This window comes from Physeter macrocephalus, chromosome 9 (assembly GCF_002837175.3).
Source record: "Physeter macrocephalus isolate SW-GA chromosome 9, ASM283717v5, whole genome shotgun sequence".
NCBI classification, from domain to species: Eukaryota; Metazoa; Chordata; class Mammalia; order Artiodactyla; family Physeteridae; genus Physeter; species Physeter macrocephalus.
Genome location: NC_041222.1, coordinates 42,184,280 through 42,191,837, shown reverse-complemented (window position 1 = coordinate 42,191,837; position 7,558 = coordinate 42,184,280).

Below are 7,558 nucleotides of genomic sequence, written 5' to 3'. Positions count from 1 at the left end.
CAAAATGAATCACAAGTAGCAATTAATCCAAGGACTACTGGGGAGAGGAGAGAGGGCAAGTGAACTGGCTCTCATTTTCCTTGCGGGGGAATCAGGACAACGAGGTGAAGAGGCTTTTGCAGGCCCCAGCCAGCCAGCTGCGGAGCAGGAGTGCAGCCAGAATCTCTGCAAACTCCATTAAATGCGCCGTCGTCTCTAGACCAAAATCTTCTTTTATTGTCCAATTAGTTAGGGTTCCTCAGCTCCTAAGGATGGCACTCGATGGATTTAAAATGGAAGTGTGGCAGCCCTGAGAGGGACAGTAGTCGCTAATTGGAGAGAGGCCCCTGACAGGTCTCCGAGCCTGGGCTGCAGGCTGGGCTGGGATTACCCCTCCTGGCCTGTCCTACACAGCCTGCACCATGCCTGGGCTCCCGACTGCTGTGTTGGTGCAAAGAGGTCTGGCAACCATTAGAAAGTGGAGAATCATGGGGCTGAAGAAGTACTTGCTGTTGTACCCTGCTGCCTTTCCAGACTGCTCCACTGCTTTGGCCACTGGGCTTACAGAAGCAGCACCAGCAACACCCCTTGGCTGTGCTAACACACCAAGTGCACAGGCTCCAGGCCAATCAAAAGCACTCGGACAGTATTTCCTATGTCCCAGGAACTCTTCTACGCACTTAAATATTATTTAACCCTCATACCAACTCTACGAAGGAGTTATTACTCATCTTCATATTAAAGAGGGGAAACGAAGGAACATACAGGTTGAGTAACTTTTCCAAGGTCACAAGGCAGGTAAGCAGTGGGGCTAGGATTTGAAAGTGCACAGTCTGGCTTGTTCCAGGATCTAGTCTTAATGACAAAGCTATGTGACTCTTCAATGTGCCAGCAATGTCTGAATTTTCCCCCGTTAACCTAATGGGCTAATTGGATCTCTCTGTCATCATTTCTTCCATTCAAGGGAGTATTTTACAAACAGTAAAAGCATATTAATTTGGATCCAAGTAATTTGACGTAAATTGCAGGCTTCTCAAACTCACTTTGCTTCCCTATAAAACAGGGGTAGATACGGTATTGACATTTGTTGCAAGAATAAGATGAAGACATGTTTATAAAGTGTGGCGTCCTTGTATCAAGAAACTGCCACAGTAATACTAGCTTCTACTATTATTTGATTGTTACTGTTATTTTTAGGCTGAAAGGGAACTTTCCCTTTGCAATATATAGGAAGAGAGTTTGTAAAATGTTGCAAACAGTACTTTTAGAATTTAAGGTACCTTTAAGGGATATTTTAAAACACTTTAAAAGCACTTGCTCTTATGTCAAATATCACCAGGCAATTACAAGCCAGGCTTAAATATTGCTCATGGCACATTACAAAGGACCTCTTCTTATTAACCCTTTGTTGGCCAAGTTCCTGTTACTAAACAGAGTTGAAAGTAACACAAGGTCAATTTAAATATTCTTTATCAATCAGAATGGGCTTTCTACAAATTTGCTATGTCATGCATATAAAACACTTCCATGCAGTAAGGTGTCTATAGACAAATTCATGACGAGAAAAAAAAAGGAGGACTAATAAAATAAAATTCATGTGTCGAGCTTCCTGTTGATCATCACAGCCAACACTCACGACTACTCATATAGTCTCTCAGTCCAAACCTAACCTTATACACAGGGTTCCTCAACTATCTTCCATAAAGGGGACCCTCGCACAAGAACAGCTTTACTAACAGTGCCCAGTGATTGAAAAAGACACACAATGACCAAAAGACAGGATTAATTCACTAACACATAGAAAGGAATTTAAATTGTATTAATTGTAATAGCATCTACACACAATTAAAAACCATCTACACCCATATGCTCAGGATATACAATTGTATTAATTGTAATAGCATCTACACACAATTAAAAACCATCTACACCCATATGCTCAGGATATACTATTTATTCAGTCTATGGAGAAGGCTTGTTATCTGTGTGGATGGTTTCAAGGAAGGACCCATCAATAAATATGAGTTTCTACCCTCCCACCTGCCATTCCCCACCCAGGGCCTTGGCCCACAGGTTACAAAGCGATGTTTTGTTCTTCAGTCAGACTAGAAGACACCTTTTGGGGTCTCTGTGCAGCTTATCACAGTTCTACCTTCTCTAAAACTGCTTTTTCATCATCCACATGTTCCTAGGGGTTGGCCTTTGTTTGTCTCATTTATTCCACTGGACCTTAGCCAAGTGACTAGGGGTGAGTCCCTTACCCATGATAGGTCAGAGTTCTTTCTGCAGAAATTTAGAAATGGGACCAAGAGGTTTCAGTTCTAATCTGGGCTGGCTGCACGAATGGAAGAACAAAAACCAATTTAGTCATCTTGGACAAAAGGGGCTTTGTAGAAGATATGCTAACTGGCAAAGAGAGACTGAAACAGAGAATCAGTGGATGAGTGAGGCAAAAACAAAATGCAAAACAAACAACAAACACCTGCCTGGATTCTTGCTAGCTTTCCAGTCCCTCCTGTAGCCAGGCTGCATGTTCTTGGGGTCCATAAGACACTACATATTCTTGACATACAGATGGCCAGTAGGCATATGAAAAGATGTTCAACACCGCTAATTATCACAGAAATGCAAATCAGAACTATAGTAAGGTATCACCTCATACCGGTCAGAATGGGCATCATTAAAAAGGCTACAAATAAATGCTGACAAGGGTGTGGAGAAAAAGGAACCCTCCTACACTGTTGGTGGGAATGTAAACTGGTGCAGTTACTATGGAAAACAGCATGGAGGTTCCTTAAAAAGCTAAAAATAGAGCTAGCACATGACCCAGCAATCCCACTCCTGGGCATATATCCAGGCAAAACTATAATTTAAAGAGATACATGCACCCCTATGTTCATAGCAGCAGTATTCACAATAGCCAAGACATGGAAACAACCTAAATGTCCATGGACAGGTGAATGGATAAAGAAGCTGTGGTACATATATACAATGGAATACTGCTCAGCCACAAAAAAGAATGAAATAATGCCATTTGCAGCAACATGGATGGACCTAGAGATTATCATACGGAGTGAAGTAAGTCAGAAAGAAAAAGACAAATACCATATGATATCACTTATACGTGGAATCAAAAATACGATGCAAATGAACAGATTTACCAAACAGAAACAGACTCACAGACATATTTACGGTTACCAAAGGGGAAAGGGAGTAGGGGAGGGGTAAATTAGGAGTATGGGATTAGAAGATACAAACTACTATATATAAAATAGATAAACAACAAGGTCCTACTGTATAGCACAGGGAACTATATTCAGTATCCTGTAATAAACCATAATGGAAAAGAATATACATATATATCTGTATCTGAATCACTGTGCTATACACCAGAAACTAACACAACATTGTAAATCAATTATACTTTAATAATAAAAAAAGACACTACATATTCTTTAAATACATCTTCTCCCCACTTTCTTCCCTCCTTAATCTAGCTTGCTTTGGTTTCTATTAGTTACGACCAATAGTTCTAACCAATACAAACAGGATCAAGTTGGGCAGGAGACATCTGCTAATTCAGGTAAGGTGCTTGCAAACAGTCATAAGGCATTGCATCTTTTTTTAAAAAAAAAAAATTTATCTGGTGTTTAGTGTCTCTCTCCCTTTAGATTCTGAATACTCTGATGGCAGAGACCAAGCCTCCACTACAAGTAGAAACCCTCAGGGTGCCTTTTGTAATGTACAGTGTAGGAAGCCTTCTGTGAATTTGCATTCATGATGATTTTTCAGTGTCCTGGATCTTACCATTTTGACTCAGATGTGAAATTAGTTTCGATACTAAAAAAACCCAGAATTTGAAAACAAGATATTTAAGTCAATTAAGTTACCAATAAATGGCCTTCAACACAGGGGCTTTTTTTTTTTTTCTTTTTTTGCCACACCACGCAGCATGTGGGACCTTAATTTCCTGACCAGCGACTGAACCCGCGCTCCCTGCAGTGGACTGCCGGGGAAGTCCCCAACATAGGGGCTTTTAAATGTCATAGAAGATCCAGGTCAAAGTCATCACCTCTTCAAAGAAAAGGAAGGCATTTGAAGAGAGACCTCTGCTCTGCCTGGTGGAAACACTCTTCTTTATTCCTCTTCAGTTTATAAATTTTCTAAAGCATGTTCATCTTTGAAATTATACAAGATACATTTACCTTTAAAAGTTCATAATTTGTACTGAGAATTCTTCAGTCCTTTAGATGGAGGAAGCAATCTGAAAACGAGGATGTCACTTATTTGTACTCTTTGGTCTAGATTCCATTTCATCATCATAAAAATCAGCATTTTGCTCTAAAGGTTAACCCACGAGACTTAGAAAATCTGAAGTCGTTCTGACCAGATAGTTCACTACAGTAGCAGAGCAAGTTACTCTTATTCAGGGGTCAATCTACTTCAGTTCTGTGAAGTAACTGTTGATGACAGATTGTGGGCTGCCTTTCCTGTCCCCAATTCTATTTCTCTAGGAACTGTTCCTACCCAGGGACTCTGCTGAAAGGACAGCCTGGGCCGCTATGATTTAACTAGAGGAGAAGGTGGAGAGAGCTGGAGGAGGTCAGAGAACCACAGGGCGACGCTTGCTAGTGGCGTCTGGAATCACAGATCATCCCCAGGGCCTGGCCATCCTCATCTCCGAGATGTCCCTCAACTTCTCCTTCATTAGAACTAGCTTGAGTGACCTGCCCAATCCTAGGGGGATGGAAGCCTTGAGAAGGATAATCTTACAGTTTTTCCATGTTAAATACACATCACAGGCAAAGGAAAACAATTTTTGTCCTTTTTTCACATCATATATTAGGGGTTCTTTCAAAATACAACATTAAGAAATAAACCTTATGAAGTGAGGAACAGGAGAGAGCAAATGGCTTAGAGTCAAAAATATAAATAAGGACTTGGGGTCTGTAAGAAGGCTGCTAAACCACTTTGTGCCTCAGTTTCCTGAACTGCAAATGAAAACAATGCCAATGTCTGACCCACCTGCCTCATGGGGTTATTCTGATAATAAAATGAGATAATGTATGTGAAAAAGATAATGCAATGAAAGGTGTTAGATGTACATTTATACCTACTTTTGTTTTGAAATCATTTGATAGAGTTAAATATATTAAGAAAAGGTTATTTTTCACAGCTCATTTCCTATTGGTAGGGGACACTTCTGAATCTTGTGATAATCTTTAGAGTAATAATCAATTGTTAGAACACAGAGACTAGTGAGGAATTCAATTCAGCCACTTAGAAATAAAGGACCTTTTACTTCCTCCCCCCTCTAACTCTGCCACTGGCATCGTTTTCTCTCAAAGAAAAGAAATCTGGAAGTGGGCAGTCCAGGGCTGGTATGGGGGTTCTGCAATACTGTTGAGGACCTAGCTCTTTCTCCCTTTCCAGTTTGTCTTCCTTAGGGCTTGTCTCTCATCCACAACTTTCAAGATGGCAGCCTGAGTGCCTGTTGTCATGTCTACGTCCAGGCAGGTAGATGGGGCAGGGCATCGGGCAAAAGGGGGTGTGTATCAGCTAAGTCGGCTCCTTCTAAAGAGCTTTCCTGGAATCCCTATCCAGTAATTTCCATTTATATCTCAACCAAAAATGTGTCACACTGACCACCTCTACCTGCCAGGAAAGCTCAGACCCACAGATTTTATTGTTGTTTGGTTTGGGTGTTTGGCTGTACCCCTTGCTACCCCCAATAAAACCTGGTTTCTCTTAGCAATTAAGAAGGAAAGACTATTGCGTAGGTCTCTGTTATACCAGTAATTGAGAATTCTGGCTACTAGAGTGTTAATTTTATTCATTTTCAATTTCTAAGACAATTTAAAGCTGGTCATCTTGGCAATATCCTAAAAGAAACAAAGCTTCACAGCCTTGGCCAGGGTTATGACCACAGGGCTGGAATGAAATCTAAGCTTTCCCCATCCCTGGCCAAGTGCTTTACTCAGCAGGGCACCTCGTGTCTGGTTTCAAATACAATTACCATGTGAGGTTCCTACCAATTTAAGAGCCAGCATCAGCAGTGTGGTCAGCAGAATAATGGCCCCCCAAGTCGTCCATGCCCTAATCCCCGGAACTTGTGCAGATGTTACCTTATGTGATGAAGGGACTTACAGTTGTGATTAAAGGGATGGACCTTGCGATGGGGAGAGTAACCTGGATTATCTGGGTGGGCCCAACCTAATCACTTGAGTCCTTAAAAGCACAGAATCTTTTCCAGCTGTGTCACAGAGATGAGATAGAAAGAGGAGGAGAGATTGGAAACATGAGGGACTGGCCCCCCACTGCTGACTTTTGAAGATGGTGAAGGAGAGTGGACATGAGCCGAGGAATGAAAGTGGCTTCTAGAAGCTGGAATGGGCGTCAGCTGCTGGCCAGTGTGGCAATGCAGACCTCAGTCCAACAACCTCAAAGAACTGAATTCTGCTGACAATCTGAATGAGCAAAGAAACGGAGCCTCCAGCAAGGAACAGAGTCCTACATACACCTTGGTTTCAGCCCCCTGGGACTTGTGTCTGTTTCTGAATTACAGAACTGTAAGATAATTTTTGTTGTTTTAAGTTGATAAATTTGTGCTAATGTTACATCAGCAACAGGAAACTAGTACAAGTGGGCTGACAGCCTTCAGACAGAGGCTGCAAGCCCTCCTATAATATTTTTCATATTTGTAAGCAAGTTTATAAATGTCTCCTTACCTGCACAGGAGCAGCTTCTGACAAATTAACAGGTGGAAGCCATTAAAGGGTAAAAGGTGGTGGGACACCTGAACTCCCAGGTATTAGAAGAGCCCCATCTTAATAGTAATACAGGCAGCACCCATCTTCATTCATTTAAATAAACTCTGGAGCACACAGGTGCTGGGGCCAGGCAGGTAAATGAAATGAATGCAGCTGTAGGTGTGTGATTGTTTGAGTGGTAGGGACTGTGGCATGAACTGGACAGCATGCCATGTCCAAAGACCATCAAATGCAATTGAATTAAAACACGACACCAGCCAAACAACATCCACTTAAGGGCCAGATTCAGCCCCTGCATCACCATCAGTTTCTGTTAGGGCCACCAGAGGGAGCAGAAAGCGATGAGAAGATAACACGGGAAGAAAGGGGTAAAATGGGAAAGATAAGGTAAGAAATAAGAAAAAGGAAAAGATGAAAAGAAATAAAACCCTGGAAGGAAAGGGACAGGGTCATATGTCCTTGGAGGCAGCCTGGTGCCACCAACATTTGGCCACTGGTGTCCCCAGGGCCAGCCATGTTAGAACATCCTGATCATTGGTTGGCCCACCTCCTCCCCACAAAGCCTTTGGTCCTTCTCCTTGAGGCAAACAAGGTCATTTTACTTCAGATCTCATCTGGCGAAGAAGTAGCTGACGTCTCCTTTGTCACAGCAGCTGCTGAGGCAGCAAAGCAGCTGAAGCCCTGAAATGCCCAGGGCGGTGGTAACCAAACCTCTCAAAAAAAAAAAAAAAAAAAAAAAAAAAAGCACAGAAGTAGACAGGGCTTGTCTTCACAGTGGGCAAGGTGAAGGAGAGCAGGGAAATCACAGG